Source organism: Orcinus orca, chromosome 10 (assembly GCF_937001465.1).
Source record: "Orcinus orca chromosome 10, mOrcOrc1.1, whole genome shotgun sequence".
NCBI classification, from domain to species: Eukaryota; Metazoa; Chordata; class Mammalia; order Artiodactyla; family Delphinidae; genus Orcinus; species Orcinus orca.
The window spans coordinates 86,039,772-86,066,206 of NC_064568.1; the positions used below are offsets into that span (position 1 = coordinate 86,039,772).

Consider the following 26,435-nt stretch of genomic DNA (forward strand, 5'->3'; position numbering starts at 1 on the left):
TGGTCTTAATTTTCATCCACTCCTCTCTCCCTATTTCCTTCCTACAGCTCTATCCTAATTGGAGGTAACTAAACTCACTTTGTTTCAAGTAGCAAGCAAGAGAGGGCCTCTTTTCTTTACTTCTCCACTTGATGGAAAATACAAATACTTATACCAGTCAAGGGGCTGTGTGGATCGGAACTTTTGTTTATTACGGTGGGGGAAAAATGCAGTGTCTGAATCAAACAGGTATCAGTGGTGTAGTTAGAATGCGTGAAACTCAAGGATCAGCGAGTCACATTTCCTTTAAGGACCCAATCATATGGTTTCTTAAATTATCAAATTCATACTAAGATTCCCCTTGAGTTGACAGGAACTCTAACCAAAAGTGAGCTTTAATTAAATTAATTTATTTATGATTTATTAAACTATAGTTGATTTACAATATTGTTTTAGTTTCAGATGTACAGCTTCAGATTCTTTTCCATTATAGGTTATTACAAGATATTGAACATAATTCCATGTGCTATACAGGAAACACTTGTTGTTTATTTTATATATAGTGGTGTATATCTATTAATCCCTACTCCTTCCTCTCTTCCCTTTAGTGACCATAAATTTGTTTTCTATATCTTGTCTGTTTCTGTTTTGTAAATAAGTTGATTTGTATTATTTTTTTAGATTCCACATATAAGTGATATCATATAATATTTTTCTCTACCCGATTTACTTCACTTAGTATGGTAATCTCTGGGTCCATCCATGTTGCTGCAAACGGCAATATTTCATTATTTTTTATGGCCGAGTAATATTTCATTGTATATATATATATACCACATCTTCTTTATCCATTCATGTGTCGATGGACACTTAGGTTGCTTCCATGTCTTGTAAACAGTGCTGCTGTGAACATTGGGGTACACGTATCTTTTCAAATTAGCGTTTTCACCTTTCTGGACGTATGCTCAGAAGTAGGATTGCTGGATCTTATGGTACTTCTATTTTTAGTTTTTTAATGAACCTCTACTGTTTTTCATAGTGGCTGCACCAATTTACATTCCCACCAACATTGTAGGAAGGTTCCCTTTTCTCCACACTCTCTCCAGCATTTATTATTTGTAGACTTTTTGATGATGGCCATTCTGACCAGTGTGAGGTGATCAAAAGGGATATTTTAGTGTTGACGTAATCGGAGAAAGAGAAAGCATTCTAAGATGTATGTGTCAAGACCACTATCCTTCAATAAGTAACAAATTGGTGTGTGTCTGTTACTGGAAAGGTGTATTTAACTCAGATGTCAGCAAATTCAAATGGTTAGAGGGGCTATGCCGCTAAGTTCAGTGAGCAAAAGGGCTGTTTTCAGGGTGGTAAGGAATAGCCCACTTTCTTCTTATCTCTGTCATGGGAAAAACAATAGTGAAACCACAATGATAAATTACAACCGCCACTTGGCCTCAGTCTGAGGAGGCAATAGGGCATGGTGGAGACTGTGGTACATGGGAAAGCACTTGTACAGGAGGGCACCCACCATTCAGTGCCATCAGATTATTTGCATGAGGAATGGGGGTCTGACCGGTGGCCAGATTTCCCAATTTCCCTTTTTTTTTTTTTTCAAGAAAAGCAAAAAAATGCTATTTTCTAAGTGAAAGCTCTTAAGCTTAAACATTGGAAGTTAATTCTTTAAATTGTAAATATAGCCCATAGTGTGCTCTGATGTGAAATGTGACAGCTGTGGGGCACCAAGCCCTGGTTTAAGTGCTGGGTGCTGTTCTCATTAAAAGCCCATCACATAGTTTATTTAAGTCTAGTTATATGTTGGCAAGCCTTTCTTATGTGTTAAAAGCCCCTGGGGAAGACAGTTAAATTATGATGAATGAGTGGTTTAGGAACATAAATAAACACTGTCTGCTAGCTTAGGAGGGCAAGCTGGGCTGGTTGCATTCCAAATGGCACCCCAATACAAGGAACTGCACCCAGCAACATCATTCCTTAATATAATTGAAGAAGCTCTTAGTAGTTTTTTCAGAGTCTCCACCTTATTCATCTGCTTCTTTCAGCTGCACCTACCTTGACTTCAAATTCCAGTTTTTGTGACACCTCATTTTGTGTTGGTATGGAAACAGTTGTGGTCCCACAGACTTAGGGCAACATCTCTACTGTCACTGAGAAAGGATGGAGTGTGATCTGCATTATTGCGTACTGTTGGCGGGGTGGGGTTGGCCTTCCCTCTAAAAACAAGAACTTGGGAGAAAGGCCTGCTTCATTGTACTGATTTCACTTAAATTATGAGACTAAAATCTGGGTACTGTGATACGGTGTCTGCATGGTTTTAATATGAAACAAGGATGTGTTAATAAATGTTCAATCCAAGCTTGATGTTCAGCAGGCTAGTCCTGACCTCTCTGGCCTATGTGTCTGAGGAAGGAGGGATTCTGACATTCCTCCAGGATGGTCAAGAGCTCTGCTGTATCAGGGTCAGGGTGAGTTAGAAATAGCAGCAGGATCAAGTGACTTTGTTTGGGGTTGATTTTTCCAACTCATGGAACCACTGAGCATGTTTGAAGGCAGAGAGTTAGAGGCTGTGGAAAGGGAGAAAGCGTAAAGACACTGAAGAGGGAAGGAACAATGGAGAAGCCTCTCACTGCAAACACCGGCCTGCAAGGCTAGTCCTAGACATTGTTTTGCAATTGCTAAGATTTGTCTTGGATAACTTTTCCCGTCCTCTTTCTCTGAGGCCTTTCTCACAGGTCAGCATCACCTCTGACTTGGAGACCCAAGCGTTGTTGCCTCTTGGGGTTATTCTGTCATTGAGAAAAATAAGTTAATAATCCTTTTTTCCTCAAATACACAAAGTGACCTTGAATGGCAATAGAGGGTATACATGCCACCACTCACCCTTTCCATGCCCGTGCAGACATTGCTAATCAACCACAGCTTTCTCCATATCTTTCTTTCCCAAGGAGGCCATGCCCAATCTTAGAATCCTTTCCAATATAGTGCTGCTATTTGTAATCAATTATAATTGCCACAACGGTTGAAACCTGGATTTGTTTTTTTCTATTGATTCATAACAAATTGTCACAAGCTTATTGTCTTAAAACAACGTACATTAATTATCTCATAGTTTCCATGGGTCAGGACACTGGGTATGAAGTAGTTGGGTTTTCTTCTCAGTCTCCCAGTGTTGCAGTCAAGGTGTTAGCCAAGACCACAGTCTCCTGAGGCTCATTGTCTCCTTCCAAGTGCAGTGGTTGTTGGCAGAATTCAATTCCCTGTGGTTGTAGGACTGAGGCCCTGAGTAACTAAAGGCTACCCATTGTTCCCTGCCACATGGCCCTTCCTACAGCATGGTAGTCTGCTTCCTCAAGGCCAACTAGAGAGTGTCTGTTGCTGCTTGTAATCTCTCCTTTAAAGGACTTGCCTGATTAGGTCAGGCCCACCCAAGATAATTTCCTTTTTGATTAGTTCAAAATCAGCTGATCAGGGGCCTTAATTACATCTGCAAATCATTTATTTATTTATTTATTTATCTATTTATTTATTTATTTTTGGCTGCATTGGGTCTTTGCTGCTGTGCATGGGCTTTCTCTAGTTGTGGTGAGTGGGGGCTACTCTTCATTGCGGTGCGTGGGCTTCTCATTGCGGGGGCTTCTCTTGTGGAGCACAGGCTCTAGGCATGTGGGCTTCAATAGTTGTAGCACGTAGGCTCAGTAGATGTGGCTCGTAGGTTCTAGAGCGCAGGCTCAGTAGCTGTGGCGCATGGGCTTAGTTGCTCCACGGCATGTGGGATCTTCCTGGACCAGGGCTCGAACCCATGTCCCCTGCATTGGCAGGGAGATTCTTAACCACTGTGCCACCAGGGAAGCCCTGCAAATTTTTAACATTTGCCATATACCAAAACCTAATAATGGAAGTAAAATCTCACCATATTCACGAGTTTTGCCCACACCTACATAAGGGAATGACACAGAGCATGTGTACCAAGGGGCAGGAATCATGGGGCCATCTTAGAATTCTGCTTACTCCAAACCCAGATGTCATCCTTGTAATAGAACCTTGATTCTGAGCTACTGGCTTTGTTTTTCTTTTTTACTTTTTATTGTGAAAAATTTTTAAACATACAGGAAAGTAGAGAAAATAATATAATGAATCTCATATACCCATCTAATTTAACAGTTGTTAACATTTTGCCATATTTGCTTCTTCTATTTTCCTACTGAAATAGTTTAAAATAAATTGCAGGCATTATGACATTTCACCTCTAAATATTTTAGTAAGAGCATCCTTAAAAAATAAGGGCCTTTTTCTACATAACTGCCTAATAAAATTAACAGTGATCCCCTAATACTGTTTAATACATAGTTTATATTCAAATCTCCCAGGCAGAATACAATTCTTAATGTGCTCTCCTAATGCCTGTAAACCCTTACAAAATGCCTGGCACCTAGTGTACTCAAAAAGGTTTGAATTCCATCAAAATTATATTCATATTTTATAATCATGTTAAAGCAATGACTCCCGAAGTCCAATTTCCCCTAGTCCCTCTCACTTCTTTTCACTGCCAGGGTCTGTAATGAGATATTTACATTATTTACAGTCTATAATAGTGTGGGGTGGAAAATAATGGAACCAAGGTACGAGAGCTGTAATGTGTTACCCTTCTTAGGGATATTCAAATTTTAAAAGAGGCCATCAATTAAATAAATTGTTTAAATAATAAAATAAAAGATACCAGCAGAGAAAGACCCAAATATGTGATGGCGGGCAGATATCTTGAGGAGAGGCTTATCTGACACCCTGAAAACTGTATCAAGCTGCTTACTGAGACCTCCCCAGGTAAGAAGGGGTCTAGAGAGAGCACAGTGGGCACTTGGCTTTCTGAATGATGACAGCAGTGTCAGGGCAGGGTCTGGCAGTAAGGGGTAGGCACAGATAAGAGGGTGCCCTGTGACCCTTTCTTCCCTTGAATCTGCTAAAGTTTAGGGGTGATGAAAGGGAAGAAAGCCTGGAAAATGTATAAACTTTGATAACAGGGATATATGACTTCACATCCTACTTCTACATCTTAGCTCTTGGCCTGTGGGCAAGTCATTCTACTTCCCTGAATGTCTACTTCCTTAAGCCCAAAATGGTTGTTACAACGACACCAACCTCGCAGTGTTATTAGGGGGATTAGAAGACATAAAATGTATCAAGTGCCTGGCAAGTGGCAGCAGTAGCTATTGGGATCCGAGAGACTGGTAACGGTAATGGTGACCTTTGGGACAGGATAAAGGGGCTACCATTGCCACCACCACGCTTTTGGGTTGGGGAAAATGCCATGCTGGAGAAGGCAGCCCCCTCTTACTCAGATCCTAACATCACCCCACTTCACCCCCATACCTGGCCAGCTTGCAACACACCAGGTAGGAGGCAACCCAGCCCTGCCAGGGGAAAACCACTGGCCCCTGGGGGTGCGGTTAACTCCTGTTCTTCTGAGAAGCTGGGGTGAGTGTTTTCCCCAGTGGTGGATCCCCAGGCTGTTTGCAGTACAAGTAAATGCATCCAGGTGACATAGCCCAAGTGGAACTTATTGCTTTGCTGCCTTGAAAGGTGGAACTCCACGCCTGGGGAGAGCTTTGTTGGAGAAGGCTCAGGATGACACCCTCTGTGGACCCAACTGAAGCAATGGGAATGAGTTCTCTCTGTCCCTGAGAAGACAGCAGTGACAAAGCTGATACGCGTTTGAGATTTGCGAATGCTGCTGTCTCAAAGACACCACTTGTCACTTCCTTCCCAGCGTTGATGTGACGTGGTTGTCTTGTTCGGCCGTTCTCCTCACTCAGTGTGGTGGTATTCTCCATTGGGATGGGGCAAGAAGAGGAGCCGTAAGCAGCAGTCTGAGTTCCGCACACCCATCCCTGGACAGTGGTTGGGAGAGCGGGTGCGATTTTGAAAGGGGGCTCTCCCAGACTGACGGTTCTCCTACACAAGGAGGTAAGAACCCAGCCGGTTATTCCTCACCGGGTGTGGCCTTGGAGTCTTTTCTAAATACCTCTGTGTCTCCAGATGAAACGGAAGACAAGGGCTGGCGCTGGGCAGGCCCCAGGTAGCCGGGGGCTGATGGCTGGAGGAGTGTGCACAGTGCCTTTCCCAGCCTCTTCCATCCGCGCGGGGCCGCCCACTCTGCAGATGGCCCCTGCTCGCCAGAGACCCAGCATCAGCTTACAGAGCAGCCTGCTGACTATCGGCTTTCCGCCCAGCTCACCTGTTATCTGGGGAGGGTCGGCAGACGTGCTGTGGGGCTGGAACGACTCTCACGTTTCTCCTCAGGGCTCCTCCCCTCCGGGATTTTGCACCAGCTTAGGGAAGCCATATGGCTGCAGATTGACCTTTTCAGCCTGGATACAGACACCCAAACGTCCTAGACCACAGCAGGAGCCGTGTTGCTGCCTTTCCTGACTTGCTGCCTCAGTATCTTGCCATTGATCTGACTTAATTAGAATGACTCCCAAATGTCAGATTCCTAGCGCTGCTCTTGCTGACTCAGGCTGGTCTCCTCTGTTTTTGTTTTAAATTGAAGTATAGTTGATTTACAAAGTTGTGTTAATTTCTGGTGTACAGTAAAGTGATTCAGTTATATATGTATATTCTTTTTCATATTCTTTTCCATTATAGTTTATTATAAGATAGTGAATATAGTTCCCTGTGCTATACAGTAGGACCTTGTTGTTTATTTTATATATAGTAGTTTGTATCTGCTAATCTCAAACTCCTAATTTATCCCCCTCTGCCCCCTGCTTTCCCCTTTGGTAACCACAAGTTTGTTTTCTCTGTGTGTCTGTTTCTGTTTTGCAAATAAGTTCATTTGTATCACTTTTTTAGATTCCACATATAAGTCATTTCACATGATATCTGTCTTTCTCTGTTTGGCTTACTTCACTTAGTATGATAATCTCTGGGTCCATCCATGTTGCTGCAGATGCCATGATTTCATTCTTTTTTAAGTCTGAGTAATATTCCATTGTATATATGTACCGCATCTTCTTTATCCATTCATCTGTCAATGGACATTTAGGTTGCTTCCATGTCTTGGCTATTGTAGATTCTGCTGTTATGAATATCGGGCTGCATGTATCTTTTCAAATTAGAGTTTTCTCCAGATATGTGTCCAGGAGTGGGATTGCTGGGTCATATGGTAGCTCTATTTTAAGTTTTTTACGGAACCTCCATACTGTTTTTCCATAGTGGCTCTGTTCTGTCTCACACCCCATGAATTCCTCGCCTGGCTCCTGTTTCCTTTAAAGCCATAAGCTTAAAGATTTGGGAGGAGGTAAGCAAGGGGATCACCCCAAGTGTAAAAAACCAAATAAAGAAGGCTTTTAGAACATTTCTGTAAACCACGGGTCACATATTTTCCTAGGTTCCAGTCTAGCCACCTGCTGAAGTCGCCCATGAACAGCCTCAGCCCAGACAGCGGGCAGGCTGGCCCCCCAGGGCCTGAGTTTCTCCACGGTTCTGCATCCTGTTTACCAGCTGCTCTGTCAATTACTGAGAATTTGACTGTATTTTGTTTAGGGAGCCTAGTATTCATACTGGTGTAAGAGTTAGTTATATAGCTTCCAACACGACATTACCTGTTTTCTCATCAACCAGAAGATTAATTGCTTTCCATAGAAGCCTTACCCTCAGCCTTCCTGCCTGAGTGATTGAGTCCCAGAGTGCTACTTCCAAATGCCCCATTCCAGCTTATACTGTCAAGGATTAAAAGCATGGGAAACCCGAGAAAGGGAGATACTTTGAATAATTCAAGGGGGTTCTGTTGGTTGAGAAAGTGCTCTCTTTGTATGTACATTGATCTGGACAGATATTTTAGCCATCTCCAGCCAAGGACGGACAAAAGAGAGGGTGTGGAGAGAAAGGGGAAGGAGAGGAAGAAGAAACAAATTCGAACACAACTAACTGAAATTAAAAAGAATGAAAACAGCAGTGGGATTAGAGGACTCAGAGCTTGGTGGAGGGTCTTAAAGCCTTTAATCCTCAGATTGGTTGTTGGTGGACAGATCTAAAGAGCCCGAAAGTTAACCACTGGAATAACAACTTGGACTCTGGTTGGAAGCAGAAAATTCCCAAAATAGCAAATTTTCTCAGTAGCATTAAGCCAGTGTATTACGTTGGGGGGAAGGAGGGTTTTAGGGGATAGGAACCATCTGGAAATATGTTAGCCTAAAAGCAAGCCACTATGGAAGTACCAGTTTTTCTATATCAAGATCCAAGAAACTGTTTAACTGCACAGGAATATGTGTGTGTGTTTGTGTACACATACACAAACACACACACAGACACACCCCAGTTGTCAAGAGTGTGATGACTGGGGCTTCCCTGGTGGCGCAGTGGTTGGGAGTCCGCCTGCCGATGCAGGGGACACGGGTTCGTGCCCCGGTCCAGGAGGATCCCACATGCCGCGGAGCGGCTGGGCCCGTGAGCCATGGCCGCTGAGCCTGCGCGTCCGGAGCCTGTGCTCCGCAACGGGAGAGGCCACAACAGTGAGAGGCCCGCGTACCGCAAAAAAAAAAAAAAAGAATGTGATGACTGTGAGCTTGGGCAGCAGCACTAAAAAATAAATGTCTTTAGTTTGTTTTGATCTGATACAAAGCTATTATGTCTTTGTTGTATAAAACTCAAACAATTCAGAAACACGTAAGAGAGAGAGGGAAAGTCATGTGGAATTCCCAGCCCCTCACTGTACAGCACAGTGCCCATTTCTTGTTCTAAAACACACTCAATATAGTGCTTTCATAGGCTCTGTTCTGCAACTTGCTTGTTTCACTTAACAGCATAACTTGAATACCTTTCTGACAGTCAATGGCCGCAAGTATCTTTAGACTGGATCCATACAGCCAAGTTCAAATGGAGGCCTGCAGAGCTTGGGCAGTTTAAATGTATCTAATCTGATTCACTTATTCCTGAAAAAATTATTATAATTATAAAAGTGGATTGTATTGGATGGGGACTGAACTGTTGGCTTAATTATTCACATAGCCTGGGTGTCTCTGACTCTCTGTACTCAGATGGTAAGGAGGAGTGTTTAAAAAGTCAGGGTAATCAGGAGAGGGTTTGTGTGTGTACTTTCAGAAAACTATCCCACACACAGTCCTTGAAGGGGAAATCTTTTCATCCCCCACCAAAATGAAGGGTGATTTGGGAACAAGACCATTCCCTATCCCGTTGCAGGTTGGTGCCATTGGTGCCTGGTTCCCAAGGCACCAGGATGTCCTTGTGCTTAGGGGTGGGTAGCTTGGCATTTAGCTCCATCATAGAATGGGATGTGAAGAGGCATCTTAAACCTGAGCCTGCACCCAAAAAGAGTTCGGCAAGATCAAGAAAAACAGAGTCTAGGATATTTGCTAATAACTCTTTGAATTGCTGCTCCCCAGAGCTTTGTTCCCTGAGGTTTTGTGTACGAATAGAGTCAAATTAATCCAATCCTTCAATTTTCAAGCAGTAACAAAAACCCATAAAGGACTTACTTGCTAATATTGTGTTAATGGGAGGATAGCAAATTCATGTAAATGAGCCTGCAAATAATCTCAAGAGATTTCCCCCCCTGTGGACCAAGAGGAAGCTTTACTTCTGTCAGGATGGTTTCAAAGGGAGAGAAAGGATGCTCTTTTGAGCTATCAGAAACGATGAAAGCAATTTTGTGGGCCTGCAAGCACCCTCTAAATGGTACAGATGATGAAGGGATGTGTTAGATGTATTTTTTAATGTTTTCCAAGATTTCATAAGGAACAGTTTTTACATACAGAAAAGTTAAAAGAATTATAGAGCGAACATCCATATAACTACTACCTAGATTCTACCACTAATATTTTATTATACTTGCTTTATCTTATATCTACCCATATATCCACCCCTCTATCAATCCATCAATAAATCTTATTTTTAATGCTTTCAAATTTAGTTACAGACATCCATACACTTCACTCTAAACACTTCAATATGTATGTCATTTAATCTTTGTTACTGGTTCTTTAAAAATAGTCAAGTTTTTTGAGGTTTAATTTACATAGAGTACATTTTTTATAAGACCACTTTTACTTTTTAGTGTACAGTCCTGTGACTCTTGGCAACCACCTATGGTTGTGTAACTCCCACAACAATCATGATATGAAGAGTTCCACCACCTCAAACATCCCCTCATGCTCCTTTGTATTCAACCCATGCCTTCGTCAACTGATGGTCTGCTTTCTGTCCTTATAGTTTTGCCTTTTTCAGAATGTCTTACAAATGGAATCTATAACCTGTAGCCTTCTGAGTATGGCTTCTTTCATTTAGCATAATACACTTGAGGTTCATCCATGTTGTTGCATGCACCTTTGTCATCTTCATTGCAGAGTAGTATCCATTACTGGATGTATTTTTATAAGGTATAATCATGTGCAGGTGGTAAGATCTCTCATCACCAAAAAGCATGGGCAAACAGCGATCACCAGAGTGGACAGCCCCTGAGGTCTCCATGGTCCTCGTGGCTCTGTGCCTGTCTTGGGAATCTCTAGGCAAATAAAGGACAAGGAACCTCTCTGGGGTCCCAATGCGCCTCATCTGTGCCCTGGGAATATTAGTGCCCTGGGAATATTAGTGGGAACTACTCAGGGATACTTTATTCAATCAGCACTAAAGGATTATGGTTCAGAAGGTAGCAACCCTACATTTTTTCTTTGACGTTGTATGTGATTGCAGAACCTGTACACAAGTCAGGGATTGTTTCTCCCAGTGTGAGACCTAAACCCAGACTGATATAGAAGAGCAGAGGCCAGGGGAAGCAGGAGAACCAGGATGGGAGAGAGGGAAGAGCAGTTCTCTAGTGGAGGCTGTGCTGGCCCTGACAAGCTATGACACAGTCACAGAGGATCCAGGAACCCTGGTTCAAGAGCTTTCTGGCTGCCTGTTATTACTCTCTCCATTTGCTTTCCCTAACTCAAGTTAAAATTCTGTGTTTTGCATCTAAAATAATAACATCCAGCACACAGAGAGAAAAGAGTGAAAGAACATCTTGATTTCTTTAGGAAATCATGTAGTTTAGCTTTATGCTTCTAGTACAGCTTTGAGCTGAGCAGCCCACACACCGTTATCATTCTCCCAAAGGACAAGGAATCGACTTCCTTCTGTTTCCTCCACAGCTGAAATGAAGCTGTGTGGTTTTTAAGATGAGAAACATAATCTTCAGGGAGAGACTACATATTTTTTTCTTCACGCTCACTCCTAATGCGGACTCCATTTCAGCATCATCTGAGAAGGTGATGGGGGGCGTGGGATGTGAGTGTCCCCGCCAAGGGCATGGGATTTGTTTCTGGATCTTGCCTCTGAGCATCTGGGAGACATCAGTCAGACCACTCACCCTCTCCATACAGTCAATACACATTCTTTTTGCCCAGGCCACAAGTTTGCACTTGGTTTCTTGTGCATCCCTTCTTACATCACCTCTTCAGGGGTAACTGCTTCCAGGATTCTGCTGCCTCCAGCTGTACTAGGAAATGATGTCCCCCTCCGTCCTAGACACAACCCAATTCTCATTTTTCCTCTTTGCACATCAAACCAAACTCACTGCTCCCCGTCACTCCTCACTTATCGGGGACAGAACTTGTGCCAGGCACTATGTGAGTCATTTTTTTTTTTTTTTTTAGGGAATAATTTATTTTATTTTTGTCTGTGTTGGGTCTTTGTTGTTGCACGTGGGCTTTCTCTAGTTGCGGCGAGTGGGGTCTACTCTTCGTTGCGGTGCACGGGCTTCTCATTGCAGTGGCTTCTCTTGTTGCGGAGCACGGGCTCTAGGCACATGGGCTTTAGTAGTTGTGGCACGTGGGCTCAGTAGTTGTGGCTCGTGGGTTCTAGAGCGCAGGCTCAGTAGTTGTGGCTCGCGGGCTTAGGTGCTTCGTGGCATGTGGGATATTCCCAGGCCAGGGCTCGAACCCATATCCCCTGCATTGGCAGGCAGATTCTTAACCACTGCGCCACCAGGGAAGCCCTATATGAGTCTTTCTTTCACTTAATCCTCATCCAAAACCCTACAAGGTTGGTCACTGTATCCATTTAGCAGGTGAGGACTTTGAGGCTCAGAGAAGTTAAAGGATTACTAAGTAGCAGAACAGAGCCAGGATTCAAAGTCATTTCTGTACAAGTCCAAAGCAATTTTCACGGCAAGAACTTTTACCTCCAGGACTCAATCCCAAATCAGCTGACACCCAGTCTAGCAGTTTTTCCAGCTTCCTGCACTGTCTATTCAGAAAATCCATCTTACCATGCTTCCCCAAATATCAAAATGTGGGCCCAGTTGAAATGCACACAGCTCTGGGAGTCTCCTAAAGGTGGATTCCAGGGCTAGCAATGTCCGACAGCAGTCAAAGAGATATTTGGTGTCTGCTGGGAACAGTATCTTCCAATGCTGTGCTAAACGCACAAGTGTTTGAGAAATATCCAGAAGGCAAATGCTCACCAAATGTTAAAATCTGTATGGAATATCTACCCTGAGTCCCTGGATTCTTTTCTGTGCCAGACAGGCCCACCACGAGGCCCACTCAGAAAGAAACCTGAACACCCAGGACCCTTGGGCTCAGAGCTAGTGCCTGTCTTGGCCAGACAGCGCCCCCTGTCTTCTCCAAAAGCAACTGAAAGTAGACACACACAACCCCACCTCCCACCGCGCCCCGCCCCGCCTTCCCCTCCACGACCTGAGGCGTCGCTGCCTCCAGGGTCCCAGCCCCATTTAGTGATCCCTTGCCCCAGGGAACTTGCCTGTTCCCACCTGTTAAGTGAGTTTCCCATCCTGGTGGTGGCTTCTGACCATTGTGCCTCCCCACGTGGCACTGCCTCCGAGCCGAGTTGAAGCGCAGAACAGAGCAGGGCAAGACCTGAAGTCGCACCAGGATGTGGTGACCCACACCCAGGGGCCCCTTTCCTCCGCAGCACAAACTCGGTTCAAGGCCGCGCCCACGCTCACAGGAAGATGCCTCCTTCCGTACTCAGAAGGGGCTCCGCTCCTAGTTTGCCATTTGTAACGTGGCCATCGGGAGCCTGGTGACCCATTTACTGGCGGAGCTGGGACGATGTATGCCCTCCGTTCTGCGCCGAGCACGGAGAAACAGAAACCCCACACTGCACATCTATATTTGAAGTCTGGACACTGACCCTCCCGCAGAGGTCACGCTTGTAGACTTTCCTTTCTGACCTTGGGGCTGAGTTCGCACGTCACCGTTGCGCTCCTCCTCTTCCGGACCCGCCGCAGGCTGGGCCACTGACCAGCTCCGTTACACTGTGTGCTTCCGCGTTTCTAGGCTCTTGGGCTGCACCGGGAGGGTGGAATCCACCCCTCACAATAGTCCTGAGCATTAAGTAAGATAACACACGTGAAAATATTTTGTCAGCCTGAAGAACCATTCAAATATCTCTCTTCTTAGTCTAGCAGATTAGAGTATGCCTTTAAAATTTAATATTTTCTATCTTAAAAATATAATTTATCAGGAAGTCCTTCATGGGCATACTCTTCTTTTAATATTTGAACACTTGCTTACAGGAGACTGGCAGATCCAAAAAGTGCCGTTTGCCTGAGTGGTTCCTTTTGGCCTTGCTGTGTCAGGACTTGTGGGGCGCCCTGGGGCCAGCTCCAGGCCCACATCTCAGCAGCCATGGAATGGGTGTACAGAGCCAGGACAGACAGACCTGCCTCTTCTTGCTCTCTGCCCCCACTGGAGAACAGGTGTGTGCTTTATTTCCTCCAGGCCTTCAGCCTCTTAGCTCCTGCCAGCTTCCGTTCAGAGGGAATTCATGCTCCAAATCTCAGGATTTTTCTCTGTTTATTCTCTTTAAAATTGTCAGGGTCTTGCATTTAAGACCACTGTAATCTCCATTGTACTGTGAAGGGTCACCAAGTCAAAGAAGTAGCAGGGGAATTCATATTCTAAATTCATACAAATGATTTCTTTAAAAGTATACATTAATTTTTTTCCCTTTTAAAAATGGACAGAAAAAGAAAAAAATTATAACAATTCAAAATAGAGTAACAAAAGTCAAGCCTCCAGAAATTCTAAGGCTTCTTGTTTTTCAGGAGAAACAAGAAGGATTTATAATTAGTGTCGCCATTGTTTACATACTGACCTTCCAAAGTGCTTTAGAAGATTAATCTCTTCAGTCTACCCTTCAGTCCTTTATTTTTATCTGCCCTTCAGTCCTTTATTTTTATCTGCTAAGCAAAGGTAGACTTTAGCCTGTCTTTATGTGAATTGTCATAAACTGAACTAGTGAGACCTGAAATAATGAAACTCAACTCTCCTTTCTACATGTGGTGAAATGCATACCTATATAAATATCTAAGAAAAATGTACTAACAGCCAAATGCAACCAATGGGAGCAACTTCCCTCTTTTCCGCACACAATAGCCCTGATTAATTATACAGCACTGGGAATAAAAAACCTCTTATGTAGCATTTTGTTCACCTTTAGTTTTACCTGTAATTAGCATTCATTTTATAAAACTGTCTTTCTGAACACAATCCTTTCAAAAATGGCTCACCTCAGAAAAACCTAGTCTCTGTAACTTTTAATCCCATGCAATTTCTTCAGTTTCTTTTGCTCATGAATACACTTAGAATTTGGCTTCAAAATACCATGAGTTAAAGGACAAATAAAATATCACTTAGAGTCAGAAAGAATCTCATCAATGCATTACAGTCCTTCCATTCAAGCCCGTATTTCAGTCTCCTACAGCTCTGATTCTTGACCTCTAGGTAGATCAACTTCTTACTCTTCCTGAACCAAAATGACTCATGGAGGGACTATGTGAAGGGAATGATTGCTCCTTGAATTCCAAAATCAGTGTTTCCAAAGCCATGTTGGAATATTCATAGTCATCACATCATAGGAAGTATATCTTTTTAAACCCTGTGTGCATTTTCTTTAGACAAATGTATGGTCTTTTCAATTCCAGCATCTAATTTTTATTTCAATCAATTGTATTCTGCAAAGAGTAAAAGAAAACCATTTTTTTTTTGTCCTCAGAAGTCCAGTTTAAATTCAGAAGATCTTTTACTTTTCCCTCCTTTTATGACACAACTGTTGCTGGGGTGGGGGTGAGGGGAATAGAATGAGCTTCCTTATCCGTTTCTGTCATTTTTTTTAAAGGCCCCATTGCTTTTCCATTTCTAACCCTGAAAGGTCTCATTGTCATGATACCCAGTGTCCCCCTAGCTCTGGCCTCCCAGAGCACTATTGTTCAGTAGATAGTTTCTATATAAATCCAAGGTACAATCTCCAAGTAGCAGAAAATTTAAACAGCACTGGCACTTTTTAAAATGTCTTTGTCTATAAGAACCATAGCGCTAAATAAATAGAGGCTTTTAAATTACCCTTTTTCCCCTTTGACTATATCTTAGGTAAAATTCATAGAACTCGCACCACCCACGTGAACACCAGGACCTGTGGTGGGAGTGGGCATGAGGCAGAGAGGGCCTCGAGTGCCCATTCAATGGAGAGACAGACACCCGCATGCACACCTCTGTCCTCCCTGTCCGCTCCCCTCTCCCCGCCCATCTTCTCTTTCTTTCTTGGCTCTTCTTCCCTCCATTTAGTGTGAATATTTGGAGGTTAACTGGGCATGATTACGTCTCATTACTCACCTAACGATATTTAACCCAGAGCCACAAACTTGGCCTCCAAGAATGCTGTGAACCCAAAAATGATGGCAACTTCGTTTTTCAAATGTGTAGCTAGAAACATAGAAAATAGCTTTCCATGTCCTAGAGAGACACTGTAGTAGGTTGTCAGTGTAGGGTCAGGCCACTCCAGGACACAGAACTGGAGACCTTCAGTCATTCACTCTCTCTGACTGCTCTGAAAATGGGTCTACTGGACAGTGACATTCACATTTCCAAAATTAATTTATACTGTACTTGGATTTTCTCTTTTTCCTGTCTCCAACTATCTTTGACAATTAGTAAACAGTTCTCCAAAACTTAGAAATCTTGTTTGGGCCGATTGAAGGTACAATATTAGTTAAAGAAATATATTGCCCTTCAATTGTGGATGACTAAACAAACTGTGGTACATCTATACACGGAGATACTACTCAGCAATTAAAAAAAAAAAAAAGAAAAGAATGGTTACATGCAACCACATGGATTGTTCTCAAATGCGTTACGCTAAGTGAAAGAAGCCAGGCTCCAAAGGCTACACACTGTATGATTCAACTTACATGACATTCTGGGAAAGGCAAAACTATAAGGACAGAAAACAAATCATTGGTTGCCAAGGGCTGGACGGAGAGGTTGACTACAAAGAGATCTGAGGGAACTTTTTCTGTATGATGGAACTCTTCTAAATCTTGATTGTGATGGGGGTTACACTATCATATGCATTTGTTAAAACTCATAGGACTGTACACTAAAAAGGATGAATTTTACTCCATGTAAATTATACCTTAAAAAGTATCTAATCCCATTAAATTTATGGGTTTATTTCTATATAGTTACAGAGCATTTTTAAAAGTCTAATATGTAGGTCCCCTTGCCACCAAAATTCATTATAAACCAATTATTTGATTCAAAGAATTAAGGAATGTAGGGTGGCTATTTTGTATAATAGGATAGATTTCAGTCTGGTCCCTTACCAATTCATGCTGTAGACAGACTCCCCAGCCAAATGCTGGGACCCTTCATAGTCTTGCCGTATGTGCCACAACCTTTCGCCCATAACTCCCCCACCTGATCCCTCTTACCAGGCCGGGCTGTCTCCCCATAGCCTCTCTAACGCCCAGAGCTCATCCCTCCATCCAAGGTTTTTCCCATGTAGTCACCTGTCCAGGAATGCTTTCCTTTTCCCTCTCTTCTTCCTCCTCTTCACCTCCCTCCCATCATCAGTAGACACCCAGGAAATGAGCACTATTCTAGGTACAAAGGAAACAAAGGGTAAACTAGATATGAGTCTTATCCCCAAAGAGCTAACAGGCTAGTCATATAGGTCCAGGAAATAGGATTTATGCAATGTGCTAAAAGTGTTTTGACAGAATGATTTGTGAATTTTATTTTCTTTTAGCTCATCAGGGTTATCCAATCGACATTGAATACTTTAATAAGTAATTTTTGGTAATAAGAAGGGAAAGCAGAAATTAAGGGCTTAATAAGTGGTTTGGACCAGAGGTTGTCAGACAACTAGACATTAGGATGCCAAATATTAGAAATTGTCAGTATCAAGAAGGGAATTGGTGGGAGGAGGTGTCCTGTGGAAACCTGTTACAAATGACAGACACACCCATCTTAATCTATGTTGATGTGTCTCATTCACATTAAGAATCAAGCTGAAATATCAGATTGACTCATTGGATAGCACAGGGGAAACTGACTTTTGGGGAGCGTAATTAATTGCAATGATCAGATCCTAGGAGGGAAAATATAACATATCTCCCGTATGTTGCATTTCGAAGTCAGCTCAGTTCTATATTCATTCTTTAACTAAGTCAGAATGATCTTTTGGTTAAGGGAAAAAAATGTGCTTTCTTTCTTGCACAATTACCACTAACAAAAAGGACATTTACTTTGGTTTATTATTCAAAGAATAACAAATCAACATTACCCACAAGCAAATTTCAATACTAGCTGCTTTTAGATAAGATCTACTGTGATACATATTATTGGAGATCATTTGTAAAATAAAGTACAAAGGAGACATAAAAAATTCTGTAATCCACCATCTAGATAGAACTATTATTAACACTTTGAAGTATGTCTTCCTAGACTTCTGTTTACATACATATTTGTATAAAATAATTGGGGTAATATTATGTAAATAAGATTTTGGTAATCTTCTTTCAATTAATATAATACCATAAAAATGTCCCCATGATAATAATTCCTCAAAAACTAGATTTTTCACATAGTAGCTATAATATTTCATCATACAAATGTATCAAAACCTATTGACATCACTTTCTAATTGTTCACTAGAATTAACATCTTTCTACAATTATTATCTACACCTCTGATCATCTTCATAGAAAAGATTTCTTTAAGTATGATACTAGGGTATAAATCAAAGGTTATAAATATTTTTAAGTCTCCTGACACATACTGCCAAATTGCCCTCCTTGAAAGTGGTAACAATTTATCCCGAGAGTGTAACAACTTTACAATTTAGCTTTGCTACCTATTAGAGTATTTGTGTTAAAAATATACACATTGGTCAAAAGTGGTACAATTTGGACATCAAGAGTAATAATGCCTGCTGTTGGTTGAAATACATTAAATATATAACAATCTTGAATTCATAATGAAACACACACAAGCATTGACCACCTTTGGAATTTTCTAGGACACTAATTTATTATCCTAAAAATATGTTTTAAATAAATAAATTACACATTTTTCCTTTCTTCCCTGTATGAACTGTACTTCAAACTAAGTAAATAGATCATGAGGGAATCACAGCTAATAAATGTAGAAGGAATAACCGAATTTATAAAATTACCATTTTGCAATTCTCGTGAAATAATGGATAGAGACAGTGATCATCAGTGGATGTCTAAACTATCAATGAGAAGTTTTGGGGGAACTTCATAATGTAGGGATCCAGCTGACATCACATGAACCCACCAACTGATCTTAACGTCATAGCTGGTCATTAGTGCCTGGGGCTTTGATGGAAATAGGAAACATACAGCATCACCTACGAGTAGTCTTACCAAAAAAAAAAACTGAACTGGAATCTAATCAAGATCTCATCTAAATCTTATAAACTACTAGTTTATAGGCAACAAGGAATAGAGGAACAAATTAAGCCACATCATGAGGAAGTAATCAGCCCAAACTAGAATGTGGAAAATTCTACAGGACAAATTTTCAACCAATAAATAGCATTTGTTGGCTAAAATGCTGGGGATGAAATCAGTGCTGGGGGTGATGAAGGGAAATTCTGTGCAGAAGAATCCCTGCTTTAAAAAAAAACTGGAGAAAAAGTAACAGAATAAGAAATTCTTATAACACAGTGGAAATCCAATATAGTCCAATGAGTACTATATTACAAACTCTCTTTTTTGGTGGTAGATTATTCTGTATATTATTGAGTTTGCTTCAGCCAGAATTCTAAATGTTTTCTCTGTTTATGATTTTCTGGGAACACGTATCAGTTTGCTATTTTAACGTAAAGCATTAATATGAAGGCTTCTGAGCTAGTCAAGATTTCTGACTGTATTTGAAATAACAAGCCTAATTCAAACATTTAGGGTAGTGACCACCAGGTGGTGCCACTTTATAGTTTTTCTCAACCCAACATAAAACATTTCTTCAGAAATTAATAGAAAGAAGCAAGGACCTAACACATTATCCACTCATAATTTTTCTAGAAAAGCATAGCTCCTCATTAAGTAATTTTGTATAATGATCAATTTTTAACCTACTGGCAAACCTAAATCTCTGTTATGGGTCCTTGTCACTAAACACAACTGTCATTTAAGGGTTGTTCAACTAAACTTTTTTTTCTTAAGGAGAACATTTAGCTTTCTCTCACCTTTGGAGTTTTCTCAGGATTTATGTATATTTGACAACTTTATTTCCTACTTTACTGTAATGAAATTACATTTCTTTCTTCCCTATTAGAATGTGAGCTTCTTGGGGACAAATATGATTTTATTTCTCTTCGTAATTTTGTGCTTGGCAATGTTTGGTTCCTGGTAGACTCAGCATATGTCCACAGAAAGAAACGATAGAATCAGGAAGGGTATGAAGTGCACCCGTGAGTTTATGTTTTATAATTCTGTCCTCTACCCATCGTTACTATCTTTCTTACCAATATGGGATATTCTTTCCACTTCTCCAAGTAATAGCTCTTCTGGCTAAATCAGTTATAATTGTCGTCTACCACATAGTGGTCTGCAGAGAAAAAGCAATAAGTAAACACCACCACACACTTGTGTCTGCACCTTGATTTTTTTTCAGTACCAACAAGTCTTTATGCATTCATTGTATTTTTTCAGGGCAAAAAGAGAGGAGAGGGAGAGAGTTGGCATGTTTTACAAAATGACAGAAGGGAAAGGAAGTACCCAGTAGAGTGAAATCAACTATTAAGTAAATATCCTCCAGTAATGGGGTCAGGAATGAAGGGAAAGAGAAGGGAATGACCAGACATACTTTTCCATCCTCTCTCCATTCCTCCCTCACCATAAATTCAAACATTTTGGTTTCTAGTAGTAAACATAGTTGTACATTCATTTGCCTCCTATTTTGTGGCCACTTTGACATAAGTTTCTTGCAGCCATATAAAAATTCTTGAATGACATATACATATTCATCTTCCTTTTCTCCGTCTCCCACCCCCACTTTTTAAGCCCTGACACCCCTCTGTCCCCACTTCTGTCTACCCTAGATTGGAGATTAAATAGGTTTGGTCCATCCAAGTATAGTAGAACGTGTGTTTCATGTGAATTACAGCAAGAAATTGTACTTGACCAGGAGGACTGGGCAAGAGGTTAGCAGTGGTCCCAGTTTCTTCAGATTTTCCACACAAATGGTTCAGGAATCATCACAACAAGATACAAATATGTATGTTTGTGTGGATTGGCTGGGGGACACACCTTGTTTTTTGAAGTTTTAGTTTCTTTCTAATCAGTGGTTTCTCCAGCAACACACTTCTAAGTCACTGAATCATATTTCTTGAAAAATAATTGATTTTTAGTTTCAAAACCAGATGCTGCTCCACCATGGCAGCTTCTCACAAAAGAATCCTTAATTCTATAAACAAGTTTAGAATATCAGTAAATAGAATTAAACTGTTTTAAAATAGAATTATATGATAGCTTCCTCACTTACTCCAATAAACCAGTCATTTTCTTGGGTGTTGGATTATTACATTTTTGTTACTGTGGTAGTCAGAATAATGGCCCCTTAAAGAAGTCTTCTCCAATCCCTGCAACTAGTTACATGGCAAAGGGGAATTAAAGTTGCAGATAGAATTGATGTTGCTAATCACTAACCTTAAAATACAGAGATTATCCTGTATTATCTAGGGGTCCAATGTATTCATAAGGGTCCTTATAAAAGGGAGCTGGAGAATCAGAGTCTAAGGGAAAGATTGAAGATACTGCTTGGCTGGCTTTGATGATGGAGGTTGGGTCCACAAGCCAAGGAATGCGAGTGGCCTCTAGAGACTAGAAAAGGCAAGGAAAAGGTTTCCTCTTAGGGCTTCCAAAAGAAAAGCAGTCCCACTGACACCTCAATTTTAGGATCTCTGACTTCCAGAATAAATTTCTGTTGTTTAAGCCACTAAATTTGTGGTAATTTGTTATAGCAGCCATAGGACCCTGATACAGTCACCAAATACTTAAATTTAATCCATGTCTTCCCTTGACATTATGAAATTACTTATATGTGTAGCTCATCCTACTTGTTGACAACCCTTATTACTTACAGGTTTTAAGCAGAAATGTGTGTGTTAAGTATACTACTAGTAACCAAAATATCAATTTTAACTCCCCAAAGAACTATTCCTATCATGAAGCCATCTAAATACTTTACAGTAAATTTATGCAGAAACCAATGCAAACACATGGGGCTTTGCCAGTGTCCACACTTCCTGTCTCTGTTGGTTTCTGCATTCCCATCTATCACTAAACTGACAGGGGTTTACTGGTCTGCTACACTGCAATCACCACTATCCTGAATTAAAACACAAGAATGGCAAATCACAACCCCGGCCCTCCAGGAGTTTACTGTTTGGTTACTATTCAATGTCATGACCAGATTAAAGAACAAGTAAGAGCTAAAACCAAGGGCTCTGGTTAGGGGTGAGGGGCATGGCCAGGTGAAATCAGTGGACTGGAAGAGGGGGCACCTGAGTTATGTCTTAAAGAAAGGACTTACTTTGAACGCACACCAGAGAGAAGAAAAGCTGAAGAGCGTCGGCAAGTGTGTGCATGACTGTGAACTCAAAGCCTTTGAGCAGGTACCATAAATAAGTGGGCAGTCTAGGTGTCAGACATTAGAGAGTAGAGAGGACTGTGGCAAACTACAGAGCTTTTGCTCTGACTAGAAGGTGTTTATTTCATTTTTTTTTAACATGGTGCCAGCCTGTATTACCCCAAAAAATGTCTTCCAGCTGACCAGATGCCAGTTTGAAATCTCTGGGAGAGGCAGGCAAATTCTTTAGCTCTTTTTCCCCATAGAACCTATCAGTCTACCATGTCAAAGTGTAATACCTACAGGGTGACACCCCAAGAAGATATATACAATGAGGAGATCTTTATCCCTAGGTTCTTTCTGGAATTGTTTTTTAAAGACCCAGAATTAAAATTGAAATCAGTAAATATTTTTTAAATTACAAGATAGAAAAGCACAACTGAAAGGAGACAGTTTGACATTTTAAGGTCAGAGCTTATTTGATGAGTGTTCATGATTATAGGAAGAAAAAGAGTGATGAATCAGCTGAAAGGACTTTATTACCATTAGAAATGGAAGTTTCAGTCATGCATTGCTTGTGAAGCTCACTCCATCTCTAGTTACTACATGTTCCTGGATCCATGACTATTTTGTCATTCAGCAATCAAACACTTTATTTGCCTTTCTTCTCTTTCCTCTTAGGTGTTTCAGCGGCAATTAAGTCATGCTGTGGAATGCTTATTGCAATAGAAAATGTCATGAAAATTGAACATACAGCTAATTTTACTTCTCATGAATAGAGCCCCTGTGGTTTCCCTTCAAGGCTAATGGAGGGGATGCATTCCATCCTTATTCTCTATTTTAAATCACGAAGATCTACCTAAAAGGATCCAGCTTCCACTTAGTCTAAATTTTTCATCATTGTGGTTTTATTTCAGACAGTTCCTTTCCATTGTTGATGCCATGTGCCTCGGGAAGTACTGGAGTGAATAGCTATTTATTATTTATTTTTAACCTGCGTTTTCAAGAGAAGCCTTTCAAACCATGATTAACCTCGCTTTCTGTAGGCCTGTGAAAGACCACGTCCTCCTCCAGCTCCATTTCCAGTATATAAGTGTGCCCTACAAAACCTCCACAGGAAACTAGGGAAATTTATTTTGGGAGGAATAAGCAAGAGAGGCACTTCCTTTCCCACCCCCCCAACTACTATAATAATGTTTGACATCAATTAGTAAGCAGAGTTTGAAAAGGAAATGAGAATCTGGTAAAAGTGACCAATTGAATTGTCCTGAAGTTAACACAGAGTAGGGAAGATCCTACGAATTTTCCACTGGCTGGTAAATATAACAGAATCTAAAAGGGCAGCATGCCTGCTAGAGCCGTATAAAAGACAGAACACATTTCATCAGGCTACATGGATGAGGCAGCCTTTCACTTCCCATCCCATCTTATCAGGAAGGTTTTGTTATTTTGTGCTCATTTCAGAAGCTGATGTGTAAATGGTGTGTATGTCTGTTGCCATGACAACCCAGCAGCAGTTGGCCTGGGCTTCTTAACGGAGTATAAATGTGCTCTGGAAGAGATGCTGTCAGAATTTGCCAGACTATTTTCCCTCCTGGATTCACACAAAAGGTTTAGAAGGTTCCTAACTGCATTTAGAGGAGAGACAGGCTGAATTTAGCGTTTGGCTAACACGAATGATGAACTTCAAAAGCTCTGATCCCCTGCTGAAGTGATCGTGTTCCAGTCTATCATTTCAGTACTTTGGGGGCAACTCTATATAATTAAAGAGAAGGACCAAGTATAAATGCAGCAAAAAATCTTGATGATTACCGGAACTGAGGCCTTTGTTGACTTTTAATGTGACTCATAACTATCTCTGCATTTAATAAGAGGTCATTGTGACTGCCTGTGTTCTTATTCCTATTTTGTTTTGTCAAATTTGTGTGTAGGTGCTGTACCAAAAGAGAAAAAAAACCCCAAAACCAACGCAAGCCAAGTGCATGATCCCACAGGCCCCTCTCCACACACTTGCTAGGCCTTGTTTTTCCTTGTCCTTGGTGACCAAAAGAATTCAACTCAGAGCATTTTGTGCCAAGTTACACACAATTGTCAATTATTTAGGGATGGATGGACTACACTTTGGAGTTCTTCAAGTCCTTCATTTTTTCTCTTTGCCTTCCCTGCTATCTGCCAAATCTCCTTCAGAGGACAGATAAAGGAAGTGAAACACAAATTAATCCAGCACTTCTCAGCAGCTTTCAAAAGGGTTTTATTAGGAAGATGGGATCTAGTTAAATGAGATGTGGGTATTATCTGTGCTTTATACCAACCCGGTCTTCAGAATCGTGAGTAATCTCTAGTCAACTCTACTTACAGATAACTTCTGTTAGTTACTTCTTTATTCCATTAAAGTAGCTCAGAAAGTCAAATAAATACCAGATTTAAAAAAAAGAAACCTTCATATATCTGAAAAGGTGAGTGCTATTGAGATAGTCAGGTATAAAAGTTTACAGGAAATTTCAAGGTGATCATAGTTTCATTTGGATCCTAGTTACCAGTTACAACTTGATCCATTGAAAGAAATATTAACTACACTAGGATTTAGTCACAAATGTCTGACATGTCTTTAAAGGAGCAGTTTAAACCTAATGAACCTTAGTTCCCTCAACTGTAAAATAAGGGAGTAGGGAAACAATAGTTCTGAGGGCCACTCCAGGTCCATCGTTCTCTTTCCTTCTGGGAATTCTGGAAAACCTAAGCCCCAAATGTGCTGATACATTTTAATGAATTAGAGTTTAAAAAAATATAGGCATACATCAGAGATATTGTGGTTTCGGTTCCACACCACTGCAATAAAGCATATATCTCAGTAAAGAGTCACACAACTTTTTTTTTTTCCTGGTGCATATAAAAGTTATGTTTCCACTAGACAGTAGCCTATTAAGTGTGCGGTAACATTTTGTCTAAAAAAACAATGTGCATACCTTACTTTAAAAATACTTTATTGCTAAAAAATGCTAATCATCATCTGAGCCTTTATCAAGTCGTAATCCTCTTGTAATAGTAATATCAAAGATCACTGATCACACATCAGCATACAAATATAATAATGAAAAAGTTTGAAATATTGCAAGAATTACCAAAATGTGACAGAGACACGAACTGAGCAAACCCTGTTGGAAAAATGTCAACAATAGACTTGCTTGCTGCAGGGTTGCTACAAACCTTCGATTTGTAAAAAAATGCAATATCTGCAAAGTTCAATAAAACAAGGTATGCCTGTATTAGGATTAGCAATAAGAGAGAATCATTTAAAAAATTAACAGTGAAGCTCTTTCCAGCCCTATATGTTAGGCTTGCTCCCCTCAACCCACCTCTACCTCCATCTCCTTACCTAATCCTACCCTGCAATGTTTGAAATAAGAAGCCAGTGAAGAAACTGCATATTTCTGGTTTGAATTATTAACTTACTTAAATTCAGGGTGACCATCTGCTACAGAAGGGATTTTAACATGGAGTGGGAGGTTAAATCAGATGAACTCCAGGTACCATTTTAATACTCACTTTCTGATTTGAAATTCAAATTTGAAAATTTGATATTAATTGTACAAAAGAACCAGGGCAGAGACCACTTAGAGCCTAGATCACACACTTGTGGTCTGTGGTTGGAACTCAGCCCATGCTTTGTTTGGCCTGCACAAGTTATTTAAATTTAAATTTTTTTAAAGTTTCGTTCCCAGCATTTTAAAAAATGAAGAGTTTACATTAAAAAAAAAAAAAATCCAGTTTTCCAGCTTCTATTACCAGTGGAAAGTGGCTGCCCTACTTAGGCGAGGCAGCTGCTTCCCACATTGTTCACCACCATCCCCACCACACTGTGTCCTCATTCATCCTCCCCGCCCTGCCCTGCCCTGTGGACAAGGGAGCTGTAGATGCTTGATTTACTGGCTGGTCAAGGACCACCTGCTGGCTTCAGACCACCATTGAAGAACCACTCTACCAGGAGAAAAATCATTGAGCTTTCAGAGAATATGACCTGAGTATTATCCAATCAAAAGTTAGAGCTTCCTATTGGGGAACTGTACTTATTTAATATTTTTTTTTTTTAAAAAAAGGGAGAGGAAAAATGAAAAAGCAATCTGAACATAGATGACAGATATTCAGTAGGTGGGATGCTCTTTCTGCATATCCTGATGGAACACCTCACTCTGTGCCAGAGAGCTGTCTGCAGATGCTCACCTTTCTGAACAAAAGGAGAGGAATAAATCAAAGGTTTCCAGTGTGGGCTTCCCTGGTGGTGCAGTGGTTGGGAATCAGCCTGCCAATGCAGGGGACACGAGTTCGAGCCCTGGTCCGGGAAGATCCCACATGCTGCAGAGCAACTAAGCCTGTGCGCCACAACTACTGAGCCTGCGCTCTACAGCCCGTGAGCCACAACTACTGAGCCAGCGAGCCTGGAGCCCGTGCTCCGCAACAAGAGAAGCCACTGCAATGAGAAGCTGGTGCACCGCAACGAAGAGTAGCCCCCACTCACCGCAACTAGAGAAAGCCCGCGCGCAG

General features: G+C 41.2%; 1 protein-coding gene and 1 long non-coding RNA gene across 6 annotated transcripts in view; both read left to right on the plus strand.

The window, feature by feature from the left end:
- Window positions 1–26,435, plus strand: part of RIPOR2 (RHO family interacting cell polarization regulator 2) — a 212,564-nt gene that overhangs the window by 489 nt on the left and 185,640 nt on the right. The gene's annotated exons all lie outside the window — the stretch shown is intronic.
- LOC125965692 (uncharacterized) lies at window positions 470–25,548 on the plus strand. The gene is made up of 2 exons (XR_007479924.1): window positions 470–5,955; window positions 23,825–25,548. It is a non-coding gene; the product is annotated as an uncharacterized LOC125965692 (long non-coding RNA).